This window comes from Nyctereutes procyonoides, unplaced genomic scaffold (genome assembly GCF_905146905.1).
Source record: "Nyctereutes procyonoides isolate TBG_1078 unplaced genomic scaffold, NYPRO_anot_genome, whole genome shotgun sequence".
NCBI lineage: Eukaryota > Metazoa > Chordata > Mammalia > Carnivora > Canidae > Nyctereutes > Nyctereutes procyonoides.
In genome coordinates this window covers 53,628,362-53,653,707 of record NW_026575046.1, presented here as the reverse complement: position 1 = coordinate 53,653,707, position 25,346 = coordinate 53,628,362, and the positions used below count along the sequence as shown (strand labels likewise).

At 38.1% G+C, this 25,346-nt stretch overlaps 1 protein-coding gene across 3 annotated transcripts in view; it reads left to right on the top strand.

Annotated features, from left to right (window-relative positions):
• The window catches only part of BMPR1A (bone morphogenetic protein receptor type 1A), a 141,371-nt gene that overhangs the window by 61,950 nt on the left and 54,075 nt on the right, over positions 1-25,346 (top strand). For all 3 annotated transcript variants that reach the window (XM_055325028.1, XM_055325029.1, XM_055325030.1), the window contains one exon: positions 14,628-14,742. The gene's annotated coding sequence lies outside the window, so the exon portion shown is untranslated. The remainder of the gene's footprint in view (positions 1-14,627; positions 14,743-25,346) is intronic.

The following is a 25,346-nucleotide window of genomic DNA, read 5'->3' as shown; positions in this document are numbered from 1 at the left end:
GCAACATAATACATGTATAAAATTTAGTACAGTAACTGGCACATAGAAGATGTTCAATAATCGAAGCTCAATAAATAGAGAACGATGTCTTTGTTGCAGTACTTTAGTTCTTAAGTCAACTAGCAAGTGTTTGATGCTATTAGACGTTGTTATTAAATATTGACTGGTGTTTCTGTCAGTGATTCAGAATGTTCTCTGTACTTAGCAACATCTTTGTACATTTTATATTATCCCTCCTATAAAATTCTAATTACTCTGAGGATACAACTGATTTTTTTGATAGAGAATAATAATAGTATCTTTTTTTGTATTTTTTTTTATTGGAGTTCGATTTGCCAACATATAGCCTAACACTATTAATAGTATCTTACAATTAGAATGTATTTATTTGGCACTGTTCTAAGTGCTATATCTACATTAACTCCTTTGATCTCCGCCTCTCAGACACATGTGCTTACTGTCCCTATTTTACAGACTGACCGTGGATGAGGTTAAGCAACTTTGGGTCAAAGAATTAGGACAGGAAAGGGGTGGAGCCAGGATTCTAACCTTGATACTCAGTCTGACTGCAGAGGCCATGCTCGTAACCTTGTATTATTCTTCTCTTTATCTTTCCTTCTAGAAGAATGGTAGGTGGATTTCAAACATCTTGACATCTTGGCTGTTCTATATTTAAAGGACTGTGAGGTCTCCAGTGCTTGCTTGGAGAGAGAACTAAAATGAGTATCGATGTCTGCTACAGACATGAGCTTCAGGGTGGCTGTGTATGTATCATCTGGGTCAAACCATACATGGATTATCCCGCTCCAGCACTCTAGAATCCAGGCCTCAGGTGGGACGGTGGCCAGGCACAGTGCACCTTCCCTAGGCTCCCTGATAGAATGCCCATTTTGACCTGCACCGCTCCCTCCTTGCATACTGCCAAACCCCGCCAGTCTTTGAAGGCTAATTTAAATTCAGCCCCCAGTGATCTCTCTACCTGTGGAGCAACAGTCTTTAATACTTCTCAGATAATCATGTGTGGTGGTATGACATCTTGGTGTGTTGTCATCCTGGTACTGTTGTTGAAGCTTTAATATATTTATGATGTGACTCCTATGGTGATTAAATGTTGCTTGTCAGCAGGAAACTGTCTTAAATGTTTTAAAATATACTATAGTGCCCTCACAAGTATTACCAAGTGATCTTTTCTTCCTGTCTCTTTCAGTCTCTGTTGCCTGATGATAATAGAGCTATTTGGTGCAGTTGACAAACTTAGTCCCAAATGTACATGACGTGTTTTGCAACAAGGTGGTTAGTCCCTAGTCAGGCTGTTGGATTATGTGCATTATATTGGGATAAGTGCTTCTAATTGTCTGTCTGAAAGTCTTCACAACCTGTTGTTGCTTCTTTTTGAAATCTAACTTGATTGCCTTGGTTGTTGCTCATCCTGCTTATAAGCTCCTCCCTTAGGCTTGTGACTCACCGATGTAAAAGACGGTGCTGTTCAGTAATTAACTACCTGCCTTTTATTACATAGAGATGAGAACTTAAATGCAGGCTTCCCAGCTAAAACTTTCTTCCCTGTGTGTTTACCCATCTGCGGGCATGTAGCAACACTGCCCCACACCCAGCCTTTGGAGGAAATATCTGTAGTCCATGTCCCCTCCTGTTGGACATAGTTCATTTGCATATCGCTGTACAACTGATGGATTTTATGTGGGTGCTGTTAATCGAAAATTATTTTCTGTAGTTTCTAGAATGTCATTTATTTAGTCTCACTGATGTTCACATTTGGATGAATGACAATCGAGTATTTAATGAATGAGGTTTTGTTTTTAGTAAATAATAATTAAGCCAAGTATTGTATAAGATTAATTAAAGTCTGATACGACTAGTATGTGCTTGAGGTGATAAGTGTTACCCATTTTCATGAAGTATAATTAGTTTTTGGGGAAACTACCTGTGTTTTAGAGGAATTCATTCTATGCTTATTACCTTGCTTTAGCAATCCTGAGAAATATGGATATGCATCATTAGGAGAAATAGATGTGTTTTGATTAGGAAATTTTAAAACATCCTTCTGTTTGCAAAATAGGACATTTGAAAATATGTTCTAATACCAGTATGATCATATCTACTTCCGTATCAAATAAAACCTTTGTAAATTGTACAAAATACAATTGATTTACTGAACAATTTTTTAAAAGCCTGTATGCCTTCAGACTGAGTATGATGCTTTGTTTCAGAAGCACAGCTATAATTTTTGACCATTTAAGCAAAATGTATTTTTTCATCCTTTTGAGCAATCATAGTTTACAATTCCTAGGGAAAAAGTTTTAGAATTTGCTGAGGGAGAAAAGATCTTCGGGACTTCCTTATAGATATGTTCATACTTGATTTTAGTCTGTCAAACTGACATCGTTGGCCAAAATCATATGTGAAATTATAACTTACGACTGATAAAATACATATTTTTTCCCAATTTTTTTTTACCTTACAAGCTTTTAAATTAAAACAAAATTTGAGGGGCACCTAGGTGGCTCAGTGGTTGAAAATCTGCCTTTGGCCCAGGGCGTGACCCCGGGGTCCTGGGATGGAGTCCCGCATTGGGGAGCCCGCTTCTCCCTCTGCCTGTGTCTCTGCCTCTCTCTCTGTGCCTCATGAATAAATAAATCTTTAAAACTACATAAAATAAGATTTGAAAGATAGTAAAAACCTATTTCACCTGTTTACTTGCTAACCTTTCGCTTCATCTGCTTTCTCTCTGTTTATAAAAACACATATCCTTTTTTCTCACCATTTGCAGATAATCTGCAAACATCTTGACATTTTACCCCTAAATATTATAGCAAATGTGTCCTAAGAACAAATTTGCTTTCCTTAAGGGCTACGTTATCATAAGAGATTTGATATCAATAATATATTATGTAATATACTGCCCTTACTTAAATTTCCTGTTTTCTTTCCAAAAGTGTTCTTTATAGCTATTTTTATTTATTATTATTATTATTTTTAAAGATTTTATTTATTCATGAGACACACAGAGAGAGGCAGAAACACAACCAGAGGGAGAAGTGGTCTCCCTGCGTGGAGCCCAATGCGGGACTCGATCCCAGGACCCCAGGGTCATGCCCTAGGCCGAAGCGGTGCTCAACCGCTGAGCCTCTCAGGCATCCCTCCCTACTTGGTTTTTTTTTTTTTTTTAAGTAGGCTCCACACCTTGCATGGAGCTTAAACTCAAAACCCTGAGATCAAAAGTTGCATGTTCTACCAACTGAGGTAACCAGGCACCCCTTTTTTGATTTTTGATCCCGGAACCAATTAAGGATAATTTTGCATTTGGTTGTCGTATTTCTTTAGTTTCCTTTAACTGAGAATAAATCCATATTTCCCCCATCCCTCCTAACAATGGTCTTTTATGAAATCTTGTTGTTTTTTAAAAATAGGATACCTCTTAATTTGCTTACATTTTTATATTTCATGACTAGATTAAAGTTAAAATTGGGGGGGATGAATACTATATTGATAGCATTGTGTATTTTCCATTGGACTATATCAGGAGAAGTCCATTTTTTCATACTTTTTTCATTTAATAATAGCTTAGGATTGCTTTGATTTATTGCTGTGAAAGGTTTATGATATTTTGTCCTTAGATTTCAAAATATAATTTCATAGTGCTTCACTCTTAATTTTTAAAAATTAAGTTATGATACATTCCAAAATAATAATAAGTGGTGTGACACCTGTATGCTTAATACCCAGATTTACAAAATATTAGCAGTTACCCATATTTACTTTGGATTAAGATAAAATTTTTATTCTTTTTTTTTAAAGATTTTATTTATTTATTCAGAGAGAGAGAGAGAGAGAGAGAAAGGCAGAATCACAGGCAGAGGAAGAAGTAGGCTCCATGCTGGGAGCCCGACCTGGGACTCAATCCCTGTCTCCAGGATCACGCCCCAGGCTGAAGGCGGCGCTAAACCGCTGCGCCACCGGGCCCGCCCTAAAATTTTTATTCTAAAATGTATTCTATATACAAGGGTGTATATATAACATAAATGTACATTTTAGAGTAGTAATAATAATAATAATAATAATAATAATAATAATGAATATATCCATCCCAACCTCCTATTTCAAGAACTGTAATGGCATCCTTTGAACCTGTCCAGGCTTCAGGACAATAGTTTCTTTCTTCCCAGAAAAAACTATCATCCTAAGTTTGGTTTTATTCCATGACCTTTCCTTACATTTTCCCTCTTTTGTATTTTTCCTTTAATATGCTTTTTAAAAAATATTTCCTATTTTTGAGCTTTATATGAATGGAATCACACTGTGTATATGTATTCTTCTTGGAATTGTTTCTTTTTTGTTCAACATTATGATTTTGAGATTTTTTTTAAGATTTTATTTATTTATTCATGAGAGACACACAAGAGAAAGAGGCAGAGACACAGGCAGAGGGAGAAGCAGGCTCCATGCAGGGAGCCCGATGTGGGACTTGATCCCAGGACCCTGGGGTCACCACCTAAGCCGAAGGTAGACGCTCAACCGCTGAGCCACCCAGGCATCCCTGATTTTGAGATTTCATTCATGTTGTTAATCATCTGAGATATATATTTCTTTTCATTGCTATATGGTAATCCCGTTATATGAATATACTATAATTTATGCATTTTACTGTTTTTGGACACTTGGATTTCCTCTGGTTTTTACTATTAAGAAAATGCTGCTGTGAATCTTATTTGTGCACTTTGGTGGATACATGCAAAAGGTTCCCTGGGTTATACTCAGCTAGAATTTTTAGGTCTTTGGGTATATACATTGTCACCTTTACTGGGTGGTGGCAAAAAAAAGTTTTTTTTTGTTAACAGCTGTATGTTAAGCCAGATAAGGAATTCAAAAGGAACAGTTTTGAGAGAGGATCTTATTAGAAGTGTTGAGGTATTTATAGCTCTTAGGTCCTCCTATCTTTGTTTATTCCTGAGTTGACTCATTGAGGTGTCTTATCTTTGCCTTTTCTTTAAGTGGGTTTTTAAAAATATCACAGCATCTAAAAAATATGTATCAAAGCATAAACATTATTTGATCATATAGAAGATGTATTCAATTTTTATACCATCAATTTCAGGCTGAAATATGCAGCCTTTTTATTTCTGTAGACACTGAAACACAGAGCTATCTATGTTAAACTAGTTTTCTGGTTCTTGGGGATGAGATAAATGAAAAGTGGATAGAGGAGGCTGTTACTGTGTTAGCCAATATGCATTCTAGGTAGCTGTTAGCAAAGGAAGAAAACTTAAAAAAATTCAGATGCAAGCTAAAATAAATAAATAAGCAAACTAGCAAATAAACAAGTAAACACGGCACTCTTCTGGGAGCATTCAGAACTGGAACAAATAGCACTATGTATTAATTAGTCCCTAAGGATTTCTCTGTGTTGTAGCAGAACTCTGTAATTGGTGTTCATGATGTTAATTCTAAATAGTATTACTGCTTTATTGAGAAATAGAAATAATGCATATTTTTAGAAGAATTGGTGAACCTTTAGCAATCTAACATCAATTCCTGGGGTGCCTCGGTGGCTCAGTTGTTTAGGGATTGGACTCATGATCTCAGCCCAGGTCTTGATCTCAGAGTTGTGACTAGAAATTTTCCTTTTAACATAATGTAGTGAAACTATCCAGAGGAACTTGTCCTGTGGTACTTTTACTTATCAGCTAATAAAATAAATGTTCTCTTGATAATTTCTTACCATTTTATAGGAAAGAAATGGGTGATAAATATTTCTGCACTGACTGAATTAGGCTTACTTGGTATGTGGAAGAAGATGTATCAAGTCCTATAAATGTCTGTGTGTACTGTGTAAATTGTCTAATGAATTGTAGAGAAAAATTAAAATGGAAAACATAGAAGTGGTTCTCATGTTCTTTGCCAGAAAGGATAAATTGGAAAGAATATATAGATAGATTATTTGGGGGTTCATCTGCTGCAGGTGGCTACATCAAACTTGCTGTTTGTTACTCTTAGAACAGATGGGCACCCGGATAATGGTAACTGCTCTGCACATCCAGAGGATGAGGGATACAGGGAGGACCAAAGGCTCAGAATTTGGTGTGGAACTGCTGGTTTCATTAGACTCCCCTTATGGGGACTTCTCATTTCCACAGGATGCTGGAAACCACTGCAGAATTGAAGTTTCCTAGCTGTCAAAGGAAGAATGTGTCTTGAATAGTATTTGAACAGTTATTTTGTTATTCAAAATCTAGTTTGAAGCAGGGGTAAAACATTTTTAAGAAAATAGGGTTTTAAAAAATTTTAGTTACTTAAAAGTAATTATAGATTCATAGGACATTGCAAAAATAGTAAGGAGAGGTCTCTTGGACCCTTCACTTTCCTCCAGTGGTTGCTTAATACTGCATGATGTCCAGTTCCCAGCAGAACACGCACAGTATTGTGCCAATTAAACCTCTACGGTAGCTGCGTGCAACCACCTCACCATCGGGACACAGAATCTCACCACAAAGGTCACAGCTGTACCCACCATGGCAACCTCGAGGGTTTTTTTTTATCTGTGATTTTATCATTTTCAGTGTTTTATAGATGGAATCATACAGTAGGTGACCTTTTTGCACTCAGCCGAATCCTTCGAGATTTACCCAAGTTGTTTTGTGTATCACTGGTTTATCCCTTTTTATTGCTGAGTAGGATTCTGTTGCATGGATGGACCAGAGTTTGTTTAACCATTCACTTTTTGAAGGATGTTTTTGTTTTCTCCAGTTTTTGGCTGTTAAAAATAAAATTGCTGGTGACATTCCTGTTCGTTTCTTTGTAACCATGAGTGTGTTTGGTTACATGTACGTGTGTGTTTCATTTTTAAAGTAACTTCCAAACCTTTTTCCAAAGTAAGGATGCCATTTTACATTTTTACCGACAATGTATGAAAGATTCATTTTCGGGACACCTGGGTGGCTCAGCAGTTGAGCATCTGCCTCAGTCTGAGGTCGTGACCCCGGGGTCCCGAGATCGAGTCTCACATCGGGCTCCCTGCATGGAGCCTGCTTCTCCCTCTGCCTGTGTCTCTGCCTCTCTCTGTGTCTCTCATGAATAAATAAAATCCTTGGGGAAAAAAAAAGAAAGATTCATTTTGTTCATATTCTTGCCAGCACTTGGTGTTACCACTGTTTTTTATTTTAGTTACTCCAGTAGGTGTGTAGTGATATCTCAGTGGTCTTAATCTGCATTTCCCTGATGGCTGGTGTTCTTGATTGCATCTTTTCATGTGTTTATTTGCCATCCAGATATCTTCTTCTTCAAGGAAATCCCTCTTCATATTCTTTGCCCAGTTTCTTGGTGAATGTTTTTTTTTTTAAGGTGAGTTTTGAGATTTAGTATATTCTACATGGGTCCTTTGTCACATTATACAATTTGTAAATATATTTTCCCACTCTATATCTTGTTTCTTCATCTTTTTAACAGGATCTTTTGCAGAGGAAATATTTTTAATTTTGATGAATTCTAACTTGCCTTTCTTTTTCTTTTAGTGTCATTTGGATGATCATTTTAGTGTCTTTCTCCATTCCCACCCTCTACCCCCAATCCTAAGCAGCCATTAGTCTATTTTCTTTCTCTGAGTGCTTAGTTTGGCAGCACATATATTTTCTATCTCTGTGGAATTGCATATTTTGGGTATTTTGTATAAATGGAATTATATAATATGTGGCCTTTTGTTCTGGCTTCTTTCACTTAGTGTAATATTTTCAGTGTTCATCTCTCTTATGTTGGAATTGGTTCTTTTTATGGATGATTAATACTCCGTTGGATGGATATACCACCTTGGATACACATCCATTCATCAGTTGATAGACATTTAGGTTGTTTCTACTTTTTTGCCTATGCTCAGATGAGTTGGTGTATACCTTTTCATCACCTTTGCCACATGTGTTGCATGTGTATGTATGCACTTACACACACACACACATTCTTCTTTGTGTGTATAGTTCTCTTTTTAATAATGAAGGGGTGACTTATTTTATAGTTTTTATAACTTAAGGATATTTGGAATATCTTTCCATATCAGTTCAGATAGGACAGATGTATCTCATTTTTTTAATGACTATATATTGTTTATTGTGGCTATTTAGCACATCCCACACTGATAAATATTTAGATGAGATTGGATGACCTTTTGTTTTTCTTTCTTTTTTTTTTTTTTAAGATTTTATTTATTTATTCATGAGAGACACACAGAGAAAGAGGCAGAGACACAGGCAGAGGGAGAGGCAGGCCCCATGCAGGAAACCTGACGCGAGACTCAATCCCGGGTCTCCAGGATCACACCCTGGGCTGAAGGCAGCGCTAAACCGCTGAGCCACCCGGGCTGCCCTGTTTTTCTTTCTTTTTTTAATTTTTTATTTATTTATTTTTAAATAATAAATTTATTTTTTATTGGTGTTCAATTTGCCAACATACAGAATAACACCCAGGGCTCATCCCGTCAAGTGCCCCCCTCAGTGCCCGTCACCCATTCACCCCCACCCCCCGCCTGTTTTTCTTTCTTATATAACATCAACTGCAACCATACTTACACTAATGTCTCTGTGGTGCAGAGCTCATTTTACCTGTTTTGGGAATTTTTTTTTTCCCTGTCACTCTTCACGAGTCAGTCATTTATTCAAAAATATATAGATTACCTCCTGTGTGCTGGTCAGCGGACTGTGCTCAAAACACCGGTGACAACAAGCGTTAGTAAAATGCAGTTGCTGTACACAGGGGTTATCTTAATAAGTAAGATATATCTATAAATAGATCATCATAACTCAATGTGCTGAGTGCTACAAGAGAAGTCAACAGAAGAGATATTTGAGATGGATCATTGTGAGGACAAATGGAAGTTCACTTGGCTAAAAGATGAAGATACATTTTGATTAGAATATCGAGCTTGAAGAAAGGTAGAGGCATAAAATAAGTGGGCATATTTAGGAAATAGCAAATAGTCTAATTTGGCCAGCAGGAGGCTTTTGGCAGAGATTGTAGCAGAAGATAAAGGAGGTTAAATAAATAGGTGGAAAGCAGATTATAGCAATTTGTGGATGGCCTCCTAAAGAATTTGGAATTCATTTTACACACAGTTGGAAATTATTGAAAAAATACACTTGTGTTTTTTTATTAGTAGTAAAATTTTAGAGTTGCGCTATAAATATTTTAGAACATTTTCATTGGGACACCTATGTGGCTTAGTTGGTTAAGTGGCTGCCTTTGGCTCAGGTCATGATCCTGGAGACCTGGGATTGAATTCCGCATCCCAGTCCTTGCTCCACAGGGAGCCTACTTCTCTCCCTCTGCCTCTGCCTTTCTCTCTCTCTCATGAATAAATAAATAAAATCTTTTTAAAAAAAAATAGAATATTTTCATCACTGCCCCAGATTTCACAGTTCTACTCCTTGCTTTGGGCTACTACTGCTTTGCTTTCTGATTGTCTAAATTTGCATTTTATTAACATTTAATATGCATGGAATCATCCAATATATAGTATTTTGCATCTAGCTTTCTTTATTTAGTATGTTTTTGAGGTGCATTCATGTTGTAACATGTACCAATATTTTGTTTCTTCTTATTACCTGATAGTTTTCCATTGTATGATTATGCCACACTTTATCTGTTCACCAGTTGATGGACCTTTGGATTGTTTTCAGTTTTGGCTGTCATGAATAATGCTGCTGTGAACATTTGTGTAGAAGTCTTTGTATAGACACATTTTCATTTCTCTTGGGTAGGTTCCTATAAAGGGAATTTGGGATCATATAGTGCATTTATGTTTACATTTAACTTAAATTGCCAAATTGTTCTTCAAAATGGGTGCATCATTTTAGGGCAATGTGTGAGAATTCCAGTTTCTCCGTGTCCTTACCAACTCTTGTATTGTCTGTCTTTTTAATTATGGCCGTTCTGGTGAGTATAGTTTTTTGGATTTTTTTTTTAAGATTTTATTTATTTATTCATGAGAGACCCAGAGAGAGAGAGAGAGGCAGAGACACAGGCAGAGGGAGAAGCTGGCTCCACACAGGGAGCCCAATGTGGGACTTGATCCCAGGTCTCCAGGATCAGGCCCTGGGCTGAAGGTGGTGCTAAACCACTGAGCCACCCGGGCTGCCCTGGTGAGTATAGCTTTAGTTTTAAACTCAATATAGTTTAAAATTTTTATTTTCTTAATGAGTTATGTTTATAATCTTTTCAAGAAGCACAGTTGTATTTTAGAAACACACGTCCAGTGAACGAGGTAAGAAAGGAGGTAGGTTGCAATGAAAGAGGAGAGCCTGCACTAGATGTGTATAAATATAAAGGAGAGAAATTTTGGAGATGTATCAGACTTAGGGTGGGCAGCATTTAGTAACTACCTAAATATGATAGGTGAAGCAGAGGAAGATAAGACGTGCTTCCCAGATTTCCAATTTTAACAGTTGGCTGGCTGGTACTGCCATTAGCCAGGAAAGTGAATATGGTGCATGAACAGTTTTTGTGCTGGTAGATGAAGGCTTTTATATTAATCCTGTTTTCTCGATGTGCCACTGGAGTAGCTATTTAATATTTAGTACTTTGGAAATACATATCTAGTTCAAAAGAAGGATCTGGATTGAGAGGTAAATTTAGCTGAGTTATCATTGTGTAAGTAACAGTTGAATTCATGGAAGTAAATGGTGTATTGGTTTCTGAATCATGGTATTTGCTGGGTTGCTTTTGGTATTTGAAAATTAAACAATAAAAGGATTTAATATAATAAAAAGATCCAACATAATAAAACGGTTTTAGGATTTATTCAAGCCACACAATAACACCAAAGACCCAGATTCTTACTGTTTTTTAATGAGCTGTTCTTTATCTGTTAGATTGTCCTCTTAGGCTTTCACCTTCCTCATGGTCCTAAGTAAGTCGGCTGCCATCATTCCACTTGACAAAGTCAAACCCAGAGTTGCCTGGACGCAAAGGCTGGGGGTGGGAGCGGGGGCGTTTCCAACCTACATGTCTTATTTTCATCAGCCAGAAAAAACCTTTCCCAGAAACTCCCCAGCAAACTTAGTCTCTGGTCGTACTGCCTGGAATTGCATCAGATGCTTATAACCGAACCATCTCATTGGCAAGGAGAATGGAAATGACCACAATTGGCTTAAATTAGAGATTTCTCACCCTGGTATCAATCTTTTTCACATATCTCTTTTGGAAGAAGCTTTTTCTCCTTGTCTTTTGGTTGTCTGATACAATTAAGATAGGTAAGGTTTTCTCTAGACAAGCCAGTTTCATATCGAGTTGTTGCTATTCAATACTTCAGATCAGCTAATATTTGTTGAAATCCTTCTCTGTGTCATCAATTGTGCTAGTAGATTCTAGAATTACAACAGTGAATTAAAGCTTAGAGTTTAGTATGGAAATATGCTTAAGCAGAGGAGTGCTAAAAAAAAAAGAGGAGTGCTATGATCGAATTGTGTACTGTAGTCCGTTTATATCACAGATTTAATACTAATGCTTATAGCTTCGGTTTTATAAGAAAAGCATCGCAAGTTTCAGTTTCAAGCTTACATTCAATTTATAAGTGATCTTTTAGAATACAACCCATCCATAAGTTGACTTTCCCTTTCTGTGTTATGTGGTTGCCTGCTTTATTATAGAAGGGCATGATAAACCAAAATCGACTGTTCATTTGAATTATGTACGGGAAAAACTCTTATATTTTTCTGAAGTATGATGTTTGAATTTCCCAGTTAATTTACCAAAATTTTTAACAGTAATAATGCCTTTAGTTTAAGAGCCCAGCTGGGATGTTGTATCAAATATTCTGTAGTTTGGTTCTGATTTTTAAAAAAGGTTATATGGATGCAGCCATAGTGTTAACAGTAGTATTTGTACAATGTTTGGGGTACTTTCTATGGGTGCTTAGAGAGGAGAAAGGAAGAGGAGAGTATTTGGAGTGGTGAAAAGGAAAAGTATACAGTCAGTATTGCTGAATTTGTGAATACTAGGAAATGACTATTTTTGACACCTTGTACAAACTCAAAAGTAATCTTAATGTTTTAGACTGACTATATTTATCAAGAGTATGTATGCTGTTCTTTTCTATGAGGCAAATCTTACTAATAAAGGAGTGAATGGGTGGTATCCTAACACCTCAGAGCCAGAGATGACTATAATATCCACAGTTGATGTTTGTCACTGATGGGTTCTGTATGGTTAATGGTGTTTTAAGTACCCCGACGGTTTAAAGTTTAAGGACTTTAATGATTTTGAGAGCCAAGAGAGAGATGTACATTTTGATGGTAAATAAAGGTATTCTGTATAGATGATGTGGGATCAAAGTGCACTTTGCATATTTGTTTACAAAGTTTATGAATTTTGAGGAAATTCTAATGTTTGCTGAATTATAAAATGTTAGAAAGAAAATATCTAGAAATGTTTAATTTTTCACTTATTCTGTCGTTAAGAAGACCTGATATGTTTTTAAAAGGACTACCTTTTTCTTAATGTGTTTTCTAGAACTAAGAGGCTTGAAAGTTTCAGACACAAAATCTTTGACGAAAACATTATTATACTTGTTTAGTGTTCAGTTTTGACTAGATCTTTCTAGTTGTTAAACACAAGTTCTTAGTGCTAAAAGCCTGTGGTCAGTTACCTTGTAAGTCAAAAGATTAAAGCTGTTGGGGGCATTTTGCCCACGTAAAATCCTTTTTATATACATGCACATATTTACGCATCTCTTCTTTTAGGACTGTAGCACTGTATTGCAAAGGTTAAGGGAAGCTTTACTTTATTTGCACAATTTCTAGTTTGAAAAAAGTGATGTGCAGACCTGTATGGTGAAGCACATCCTGTCCTTTGATTTTTTTTTATTTATCTCTTAGTATGAGGTCATGTTTACTTGGTTTTCCTTAGCTGGTCTTAAATTCAATTTTTAGACGATTTATATTTTGTCATTTGTGCATGTGAGAGGATGGAGGGAGGATAGACAATTCAGGGTCTCAGACTTTGAAGATGGCATACTTGAAGGTTCTTTTGATTATTCATATTTCTTTTTATTAACTTTAGATTTAGCCTGAAGCTTTTTTTTTCACACCAAGGAAACAGTTTTGTAATAAGCAGTGCCATGATAAGCAATGGTTAGTAAATGCTTTATATGTTAATTTTATTTGATCCATTGGAAATATCTGGTAGAATTAGAATCAGGCCATATATTTTTAAACATAGTCATTTTGATGGATTGTTTTAACCCTTATGAGAATGGGTTAATCTCTAGCTTTGTGTAATACAGTGATTGCCTTCCCTCTTTTCTTCCACCTATGCCGTTAGGGAAGAATGGAGTTGTTGGCAAAGAGTGGCTTTGGAGGTAGATATTTGTCATTTCTAAAATGAAAACATAATGCATTTATTTTTTGATTATGTAAGGGAAATTTTTTAAGACTATGAACCTCTCAGGAAAAAAAAAATCCCTAAACACTGTATCTCTTCCATTCCTGCCCTCATTTCTCTGAGTGATGGTCTAAGAGTTTTATTGTCCTGTGAATACCCTGAAAAATATTAGGGACCAGTTAAGTTGTGGGTAACCGGTGCATTGAGAAGACTGTTTAAGGCTCCTAAAATGCAGACAAAGCATTACTAATTGCTTTCAGGGTCAGTCTGTCTTTAGTTGGACCATGAAAGATTTAGCATGGTCCTATGGCAGCCCGTCTGCTGAGTGGAGACTCTTGTCTTTAAGAAAAGCTGCTATCTGATATGCTAGACCGTTTCAGGTTGCCCCAGTTTACATGAATTCAGTCATTATTGCCAAGACTACTAAACCTCAGTGTGACACAAACGATACCTCTAAATGGACTTGAAGACAAAGGCATTTTGACTTTGCTGTGGGACATAGGTAGTGTCCATACAGCTTAAAATTTTTCCTTTTAAAATATGAAACAATACTTTGCTATTTGAAGTTTCACTTAAAAGTTACGTTCATAGAAATTATTTTTAAGATATCTAAGTAATCAACATGCCTTTTTAAATAAATCAGAATTTTTCATTGTTTCCCACTTTTAGATTTATCAACTTTGTGTCTTAACGCAGCAAGGGAACTAAATGTCAGTGGAAACATAGTTGTAACCTATCCCCTGGGCTTAGACCAAGCAGTGCCATTGATTCCTGACCCCTCCAGTTCTTTAATATTCTAGGTAGAAGATTGACTGAAATTAGAACTACCTACTGAGATTTTGTGATAGAAAGTGAAAAATAGGGGTATTAGCTGGGTGGCCAAATATATTTTTGCCTAAGTAGAAATTTCAATACTGTAGAATTGTGGATTTTAGTGCTGCTTCTAACTGTTCCTGTTTTTTCGTTTTAAGATGTGATTTTTTTTTCCTTCAGAAATCTAAGCTAATACAGAAATTTTGCATGCAAGAAGTTTCTTCCACAGAACTATTGTTACTTTGTGAAGTTGAAAATATACAAAATAGGGAAACATCTTTGGGCAGAGGTTGGGAAAATGATAAAGTGATAGGTTAAAATACTTTAGAATTTCATTGACTTTATGTTGAAAATATATAATTTTACACATGACAAATTTTTAGTATTGCTTTTGTGTGTTTCTTTTGGTCTAAGTAAGCTCTCTTTTTTTTTAACAGATTTATGAAAATATGCATCAGTTTAATACTGTCTTGGAATTCATGAGATGGAAGCATAGGTCAAAGCTGTTTGGAGAAAATTGGAAGTACAGTTTTATTTAGCCACATCTCTGAGGTAAGGAAAAGACTTTTAAGAAAATAATTAGAATAATATGAACATTTTCATATAAACTATTTGAAAATAGTCGTGGAAGGTGGGTGGGGGAATGAGCTAAATTGAATTGGGTGATGGGCATTAAGGAGAGTGCATGTTGGGATGAGCACGCGGTGTTGTGTGTAGTGATGAATCACTAAATTCTCCTGAAACCAATACTATACTATATATTAACTAACTTGGAAGGAAAGAAGGAAGGAATTGAAAATAGTCCATGTGTATGTATTACTGCTGCAACTTTATTTTAGTCTCTTTAGTTTCTTTAAACACCTCTTTTATGAGTTCATAAGTAGTTCTAATACATTATCCCCTTCTTATTCATGTTTAATGTCTTCAGAAATAAAAGGTACTCATCTATTACTGATATCACTCTCTTCACTCTAATTATAGAAAATAAGCATTAGATGATATATAAGGATGTATTTATCCCCCCTAAAGACAACCAGAGTTCAGAATGGAAGATTATGGATGTTTATATTATTTTGAAACTTTCACACATTATAGAATTCAGAATAAAAATGTTGTCTTAAAATAATAGGTTTTTGGAGATAGAATTTGTTTTAAAAGTAGGAACTGTCGTAACACCAAGGATAGGGGAAAAGAAGCCGTTCTAAGAAAGGGGATGTCAAGTGCATTAATTTTGATCCATTTACAGACTCAGATTATCAGGTAAAAGGTTTGAATTCTTTAGGATCTATATTTTAGAAAAATAAATAGGACATATACTATGAAGTAGTCTGTACTCTTTCCTCGTAGGGTAGTTGGCTTTGCAGCAGTTGGCTGCTGCTTCTGTAGCGTGCTCATTCTTTTTTCTCACTCTGCCCCACTGGTGTTTTTGCTCTTTTGAAAAACACTTACAACTTTTTAATTGCCTTTTATTAGGTTTCATACTCTTTGATCACTGTAGTAGTTGCTATTTTCCCTTTTTTGCAATTCTCTTGGTTTCTATGACCCTGTGTTCTTCTAGCTCTACTTCTTTAATCACTCTTTCATAATTTTTCTTCTCCTCCTACTCTTAAGTAACGACCTCCACGAGGTTTTATCTTTGAAATTTTTCTGTTTCTTCTTTATGTTTTTCTTGATCTCATTTCAACAGTTACCTCTATAGTGATCTCTCAACCTTACATCTCACTTGTGTCCCTCTCTCTAAGCTTTCGGCCTGTATGGCCAACCGCTCGCGTCGCACCAGGGTTCCCATGTCTGTTAGCGGACGTCTCTGTTACCCACACTCAGAGTCTCGGTGCCGGTGCCGGATGTGGTTCCTCACCTTTTCCTTCCCGCCCTAGTCAGAGATCCAGTCCCACCCGGTGGCCTCTGAATGTGCTGTGAATGTTTCCGTCCTTTCTCTTCCAGTCCCCCCATCCCCATCCAAGGCTAGGCCCTTCCTTTGCATTTCACCTGAAATATTGCAGGGCCCTCGCGGTTGGGCGCTTCACTGCTGTGAGAGGAGGGAACAGTCAGGGAGGCTGCACATAGGACGTGATATTTTGAGTAGAGTCTCGAAAGATGAGAAGATTGCCCAGTGGAATTTGGGAGGCGAGAGAATTTCACGTGCAGAGCTCAGCGTAAGCAAGGGAAGCCTGAGGTATATTGATTGTACAACAGACAGAAGAAATCATTTTGTGTGGTTTAAATTCAGGATATGAGAGCGGCTTTGAGGGACAAGGTGGGGAGAGACCTTGATGGTGAAGGACTCAGTGCTGTGGTCAGGAGTTTAGGCTTTATTTTGTGAATAGTTGGCAGCCACCGAAAAATTTTAACAGAGGCATTTTAGAATCATAATTTGTTTTGCTAAAATTAATCCTGCAGAGATATGGATGATAGTTTGGAAGGGGGAGGGGGACACCAAAAGCAGGCGACAATTAGGATGCTCTTAATTGTTAATTGTTTCAAACAAGAAATGATGAGGCTCTTGATTTAGGTAGGGATCAACTTACCTGAAATTATGAAAACCTGTAAGCATTGGTTGTTAGCAAACATTCAGTTTTCTTCCTCTGTACCCCTCCGTGTATGTGTGGTACTCCTCAGCCAGTGATTTGAAGCTGCCTGTATTTCTTTGCTCTCTGCTCCTATTATTCTTTTCTCCTGACATGCTTTTTCCACTTTTTCTTGTGGAAGCCCTGTCAACTTTTAAAAACTCATCTCGGGCAGCCTGGGTGGCTCAGCAGTTTAGTGTCTGCCTTCGGCCCAGGGCGTGATCCTGGAGACCCGGGATCGAGTCCCACGTCGGGCTCCCTGCCTGGAGCCTGCTTCTACCTCTGCCTGTGTCTCTGCCTCTCTCTGTGTCTCTCACAAATAAATAAATAAAATCTTAAAAAAAAAAAATCTCAAGTGCCAATTCACCCCTGAGGTCCTTTCTGACCTATATTTCTTTTTTTGGATGTGTGTGTGCGTGCACATGCACAACTGCTGGCAGTGGAGGGAATGTGTAAGGACAGAGAGAGAGGGAGAGAAGATCTCCAGCATGCTCCCTGCCCTGTGCAGAGCCTGATGCAGGGCTTGATATCATGACCCTGAGATCATGACCTGAGCTGAAATCAGGAGTCAGGTGCTTAACTGGCTGAGCCACCCAGGCGCCCTTGATTTCTTTGACTCTAAGGATATATTCCTTCCTAGTTTAAGACTGGAGAGCGCTTATTTTTGTTCTGTAGGATATTACTTATTTTGGTCCCTGTTAAACTGTGTAGCAGCAAGTCACAATGGAAGTGTCAGAAAATAAAGAACATGGTCCCCATCTTCTATTTACAGTCATACCAGTAAGGTCTGTATATAAGTAATATGAGTAATGATTACTAACACTGCCAGGTAAAAATGATAAATGCCAGAAGAGTAAGTCATTACTTCCTAATCAGAGTTCTGTAGAACTGCTAAGTACAGACAGAGCATGGGAGGGATTGTTTGATTTGGGCTTTGAAAGATGAGTTAGGATTTGAATAAGTAAAGAATTAAAAGGTATTTCTAGAAAAGCTGGCTGATGGAAAACGAGTATTTCTCTATAAATATGGTAGAGGTCTTAGGCTAGGAGTGTAACATCAAGAAAATCTTCCTTTAGGAAAATCACTTCTAGCAGTGATGTGTGAATATATGTCATTAGAGAAATGGAGTGAGGGATCAGGAGGCTCAGAAGGTTTTAGGAGATGTGAGGTATGAGGTAGTCAGAATTTAATCCAGGTAGTAGGGGTGGAAATGGAAAAGGAAGACCATGTGGAATAGATGTCAGGGGAGAAGAAGCAGTGATTTCTGATTTCTGGCTTCTGACTGGTTGTTGGAAAGAGGTGCTGATGCCCACGCCTTCTATCTGGATAAAACAGATCATGTTGGGCAGCGCTGAGAGTAAACATAGGTAATTTTTCAAATCTGGTTGGACCTAAGTTTTCCTTTTTTTTTTTTTTTTTTTAAATTTTTATTTATTTATGATAGTCACACAGAGAGAGAGGGAGAGAGAGGCAGAGACACAGGCAGAGGGAGAAGCAGGCTCCATGCACCGGGAGCCCGACGTGGGATTCGATCCCGGGTCTCCAGGATCGCGCCCTGGGCCAAAGGCAGGCGCTAAACCGCTGCGCCACCCAGGGATCCCTAAGTTTTCCTTTTTAAAAAAATATTTATTGACTTGAGAGGGAGAGAGCACAGAGGGAGAGGGAGAAGGAGACTCCTGCTGAGCAGGGAGCCCAATGTGGGGCTTGATCCCGGGGCCCTGGGACTATGACTTGAGCCAAAGGCAGACACCCAACCGACTAGACACCCAACTGACTGAACCCACCCAGGCTCCCCAGACCTAAGTTTTTTAAGTTTAAAGAAACATTAAAATTACTATTCTACTGTGTTATTGGTTTCTTCATTTGTTTATATACAACAAATATTTTTGTACATTATATTTCGAGCCTTAGCATATTGTAAGGGAGATATATTGAAAAAAGTAAAGTATTGCCTTTTTGTTCTTATTTAATTAATTTTTTTTTAAAGTATTGCCTTTGGGGCATGTGGGTGGCTCAGTCAATTAAGCATCTACCTTCGGCTCAGTCGTGGTCCCAGTGTCCTGAGATTGAGCCGTGCATTGGGCTTCTTGCTCGGAAGGGAGTCTGCTTGCTTCTCCCTCTACCCCTCACTTGACTTGTTCTCTCTCTTTCTCTCTCACTCTCTCTCAAATAAATAAAATCTTTAAAAAAATGTATCGCCTTTTTTAAAAGAACAATTTTTAAAGAAAGAAGTACTATTTTTCTCTTTTGCTGTAGTTTTAAATGCTATGTACTATTTGGTAAAAAAAAAAAATGTTTAAAATATTTCTTTGGGTATAATCCTGACACTTTTACTGAAGGGTGGTATCTTGTTTTAATGTAATTACTGCTCAGTGAATTGGGATCTATGAAGAAACTCATGAAGCAAAATTCAGTGGTTTCCCATGAACAGACCAGCATTAGTGTGGCAACGTCCTTAGAGAAATACGTGATAGTGAGGTACTACATTACCTCACGATGTGAAACTAGCTAGTCTTGATGCTTTTATTAAAGTTCTTTTCAGCTCTTAATTGATGACTGATTTAGGACTTTGCAATATTTAGAAATATTCCATCCGGGCAGTTCCAGGTGGCCCAGCGGTTTAGCGCCGCCTTCAGCCCAGGGCCTGATCCTGGAGACCCGGGATCGAGTCCCATGTCAGGCTCCCTGCATGGAGCCTGCTTCTCCCTCTGCCTGGGTCTCTGCCCCCCCCCCCATGAATAAATAAATAAATAATCTTAAAAATATTCCATCATTTTATATTGAAAATTAAGTAGTCACTCTTGTAATTACACATTGTGGAACTGGAAGATGTTACGTTATTGAGGAAAGCTTTGTGAGTGAATTGCTATCAAGTTTTCTCTTTAAAGTAAATCTAGTTAAGCTCTCAAAGTAGTTAATACTTGTACTGTATTACATTTATATGTATATATTTAAAGGAGCCCCTCTATCATTCTTATCCCAGAATAGTGACAACAGTGTTTGCCGAAGTGTGGAATGTGCACTACTGTTACACATTCGCCTATCTGGTTGTGAACAGGCGAATTTTGAAAAATATTTTCATAGTTGTATATTTATTTTGATAACCTCTGATTCATAAGAAGTAATATCAACTTTCCATTTAATGTTGTGATAATAAGTTCAGACTATGTTTCAGAAACCTGAGTTAATCATGTCTTCCGTTTATGGCAGTAAAACTATTTTATTCTTTATAAAGTCCCTCAACTGATTTATTTAATCTCCTTTCTTCTTGATCTCCACTCTCCTTTTCATCTTCTCCTGCGGTAGGAAACCACTCTGATTTGTTTGCTTTATATCCTTGAATGACTGTATCCTTATAAAACTGGTAGTGTTACTGGTATGTGTGTATTTGATTGACTTAGGTTTTGCTATGTATTGTTGGCCCCTTTTCCCCAGTGTTTTGTTCAACACTAGAAAGCCCCACTACCGTACCTGGTCCTGAGGCCATAATTGATACTCCCCAGGAGCTAATCTGTAAACCCTGGGATAGTGGTGCTGCAATAGGGTATACTGTGGGCAACGCAGACATACCTGCTTCTGGAGTGTCAGTGCTACGCCCACATGTGTCAGTGGCAGTAATTAGGTCACCTTCATAAGGAGGAGCCCAGGCTGTTGGGCCTGTGTAAAGCCTTCCTCTCTGTCACTATGGCTCCTCCATTCGTGGCCCTCGTGGTCAAGCATTGAGGTGGCCGAGAGCAAAAGCTGGCTGTAGTCAACTGACAAGGCATTTCCTCTGTAGTCGGGAATGTAGTTAAACGCACCTTCTCTGTTAGTGCTCTGTGGTGGGCATCACCATAAGACATAAAGATTGGCACTTTGGGTTGACTCTTGTAGAACCATCAACATGTCTCTTCTCCAGATGCCTTCTCTCTTATTTCCCAGTTTTGCTCCTTCCATCCCATCATTTAGTAACTTGCTGCTGCACCTGACCTTGTGACTTGGTGGATCATGATGGGTAGCTCTGGTCATTAAATCCTTGATGTTCCATGGTTGGGTTCTCTCTCTATAGGGGCCCAATATCATGCCAGGAGCTACACTTTTTATACAGCATTATAGAGGTCATATCCCTGCCTCAGAAAATCTAGAAGTCTACGTGCCAACTCTGCTATTTGAACTTGGCAGAGAATCTACATGACCTCTCTGTCTACCACAGATTATCTCTAGTACCATTGAGTTGATTAAGCATCAGGGCTGCTTGCGCTGGAACTTAATCTGCTGAGAGTCTCCACTTCTGTAGGTCCTAATAAATCTTTCTGAGTCACCCTCAAAATTAAAAAAAAAAATTTAATGTATAATCGTCTTTCATTAAGCATTAAATCTCAATTAGGATATAAAAGGGTTCAGCAAAAATTGAGTTCATCAAGGGGAGGTACAGGGCAAAGGTCATGGTAAGGAATGCAGAATGTACCCTTCTCTCTGAGCCTTCTTCAGTGGCTCTTCGGTGGTTGTGTAACGATCCATGTTTAAGTTCCTTAGGAGAAAAGCAGTCACTGAAAAGCACATCATCTGCCAGCGCCATGGAAACCCAGAGATACTCCCTTTCTTCACATTGACACGCTGATGCTCTGATGGTGTTTTTGGGGGTGAAATCTTGCATAGATGTCCTGTTTGGCAGCTCTTGTCCTTCGACATCCACGAGTTGTTTCCTTTACTAAGACTGTCACCTCTGGGTGTCCTATGTGTGCACTGTTGACCCTTCTCTTGTGCCCAAGTAGAAGCCACCTGTTCTTTTTTTTTTTTTTTTTTTTTGCCACCTGTTCTTATGAGCTTATCTTTTCCCCTGCTTGCTGAGTTCCCTTGAAGCGAATTGCATTTTGTTTGCACCCACTTCTGGGGGTCTTGGGTTCCCTAAGCCCTCCTTGAGTTCTGGCTGTAGGCATCTCTTGTTCAGTGGCAAACCAATCAGCATGGGAGTCAGAGTTGTTTCTGTCCCTTGGACTGATAAGTTGGAGCCAACAAATTGTTACTGATTTCTTGGAGCTCAGAGAGGAGTCTCCGCAGGGCCTCGGGCACTGGCAGCTGCAAGATTCTTGAGCAGAGTAGCAGATCTGTTAGATCTAGCAGCCTTTTAAAACCCTGCATTGTAGAAAAGCAGTTATAGCTCCAGGCTCAAAAAAAAGACGAGTTCTGCCCTCTCTATTGGTATATCCAGGACACCATTGAAAACTTAATCTTATACCTACTCTCCTCCATTTTTTAAAAAGATTTATTTTAGAGAGAGAGCATGCAGTTAGAGAGAGCTTGGAGTGGGGGGAGGCAGAGGGAGAGAGAGACTCTCCAGCAGACTCCTCTCTGAGTGGGGAGCTGATTACAGGGCTCGATCTCACGATCCTGAGATCATGACCTGAGCCAGAACCAAGAGTCAGATGCTTAACCAACTGAGCCACCCAGGCGCCCCACACCTACTCCTTCTGTAGAGAAATCTAGAACTCATCCGTTAGGCATCCTGTGGCCCTTGCCTCCAGCCTCTTGGGTTATTATGCTACCCACTCCCCCCAAGAGAGACAGAAAGTTTTATTCACATTGTCTTCAATGAAGAGGACTGCCTCCTCATAACAAAGATGCCATTATTCTTATTTATTTTCTTAAGTAGGCTCTATGCCCAACGCAGAGCTCAGTGCAGGGCTTGAACTCATGACCCTGAGACCAAGACCTGATCTGAGATTAGGAGTTGGATACTTAACTGCCTGAGCCACCCAAGCACCCCTAAGATACCATTATTCTTAATTCAAGTTGGTAGAAACACTCCTGGCTTACTTATTTGATCATTCTCCATGCTGGATACTTTCAGGTTCAGGTAGCTGTTTGTGTTACTGCAGCTATCGGATACTGTGGGGAGACAATGCCACAGGGTGTCCAGAGCATCTTTTCATATTCTGTAGTGACTTTTCAATTTCTGTCCTTATCCTCCATCTGAAGTGCTTCCTTCCTGCTCTAGTGTCTTATAAACAAAACATTTGCCTATTTGTAAGGTGGTTTCCAATCCAGGTATCTCAGAAATTCTAGTTTAACTGTTGAACTCATCTGTTTCCTCCCTTTTCTTCCTTTCTTCCGTTCTCTTGCTCCCTCCCATCTGCTCTTTGTTTGTAAGGGCCAATCAGGAGGTCTGATGAACTCTTTTTTTTTTTAAATTTATTTATTCATGAGAGACAGAGAGAGAGAGAGCGAGAGAGAGGCAGAGACCCAGGCAGAGGGAGAAGCAGGCTCCATGCAGGGAGCCCCATGTGGGACTCGATCCCGGGTCTCCAGGATCACACTCTGAGCCGAAGGTGGCACTGAACCGCTGAGCCACCAGGGCTGCCCTGATGAGCTCTTCTTATATAAACTCTTAAACAGTTTACACCAAAACCTCCTCTTCAGTGCCCCCTGTCTGCTGCCCTCTACAGCCCTCTCCTCTATCCCATGTCCAGTTCACGGACCTCCATGTACAGTCACTTTCTTGGTGTATTTAGGTATTCTGCTTCCTCTTGAGTTAATGTTGGTAGTTAATATCTTTCTAAAAATAAAAATCATACAGTGCTTTATTTTCAGATTTATTTTTATAAAATTATTCATGATGAGAATACTTGCCTCATAAAGTTGGTAAAAGGATTAAATGAGTTAATATATTTGTAAAGTATGTAGAATATATTAAATTTCTTACGTCATACTATTTAAAAAGTACAGTAAGAAAAAGCTTGTTTTTAGTTAGTTAAGCATCTGCCTTTGGCTCAGATCATGGTCCCAGGGTCCTGGGATCTAGCCCCGTGTCAGGCTTCCTGCTCAGTGTGGAGTCTGTTTCTCCTTCTCCCCTGCTTCTTGTGCATGTGTTCTCTCTGTCAAATAAATAAATAGTATTTTAAAAATAAATATTTGTTTAAAAGCTATTAAACTTAGAACTAAGGTATTTCAAAATATGAAATAAGCCAGAAATATTTTAGGAAGAGGGCTTTTGAGTGTATTAAGATTCTTGTTTCATGACTTGGATCTAAATTTATTTTCTTTGATACCTCTAGAAATCATCAGAGGTGATTATAGGAGTTAAGTTCATGAGCTAGTACTTACATACAGATTGTTGGATTGTTAGTTACTAGCTTGAACTGTAAGGTTTGGAGATGCATTTTCAGATGCTGGCATACTTATAAAGAATATTGGAATGTATTATGTGGTTTCTATATGTATATGTGGTTTAACTCCTCAGTTATGTTTCCCTTAAGATATTAATACATCTTTTTTTTTCTTTTATTCATTTTTTGAACATTTATTTGCTTAGTGATGTGCCAGAAAATGGAGATTACCAATGCAGCAAGATAAATCCAAACATCGACTATGTACGTCTTTCCATGGGAGCAGTCATGTCGGCTTCATTTACCATTGTGTAATCAGTGTAGAGCACATACTAAGGTTTAATAAATAGTTTTTAAATTAATGTTAGCCAAGAGCTGTGAAGCAGCTATGGTACATGTTCCAGGTGTACCAGAAGTACAGAGATGGGACACCTCAGCCTGATGAGTAGGGCTCAGGGATTGCCTGCCAACATTACTCATAGATCACGTATTGAAGAATGAAATAGAGTTAACCTGGTAAAGCCCCGAGGCTGCGCAAAGAAATGAAAGTCTGAAGGGAATGCCTGTAAAGAGAGAGAGCTACAGTGATTTCAGTATAGTTGGAGCATTGTAAGGGAATGGAGGAGTGGGAGGATGGTGTTAGAAAACCTGATGGAGGCCAGATTCTAACAGTTCTCCTTATGTCTTGCTAATTGCACCTTATTAAAATGAGAATATTCATAGATTTTTTTATTCTTTTTTTTTATTCATAGATTTTTAAGCAGAGAGCATGACAAGCTCATTTGTTCTAGACATTTGCATTTTATTAAACATGGCCAGTTACTAGACCATTTACAGCAAATTCTAATACATATAAAAATATAAATGAATCTTTTACATTTCAAATAATGATATCAACCAAGTTTTCTGCCAACAAATGCACTGAAGTTAAAAATGAATAACAAAGTATATACAAACCCATGGTTAGAAATTTAAAAACGTACTTCTATAAATCCCACAGGTCAAAAATAAAATGACAGTATAATCAGAAAACACCCTAGAACTAAACAATAAAGAAAATTTGGGTATTAATATTTGTCTGACACATTGAAGCCTTAAATGCTCATTAAAAATTAAAAATATTAATAAGCTAAGCATCTAAAAAATTAGGAAAAGAACAGTAAAAAAAAAAGAAAAAAAAAGAAAAGAACAGTAAGTTCAAGACAAATAAGTAGATGATGAGGTAAAAGCCAGCACTTGTGGGGCACCTGGGTGGTGCAATTCATTGAGTGTCCAACTGTTGGTTTCTGCTCAGCTCAGGTCGTGATCTCAGGGTCATGGGATCGAGCCCCGTGTTGGGCTCTGTGCCCAGTGGGGAATCTGCTTGGAGTTTCTCCCTCTCCCACTGCCCTTCTCCCTTGTGCATGTACTCTCTCTCAAATGAATAAATCTTTAAAAAAGCCAAAACTTGCCATCTAGCCCTTGCATTGATCCATTTGCTTTACAGGGATTATTTTATTTAATC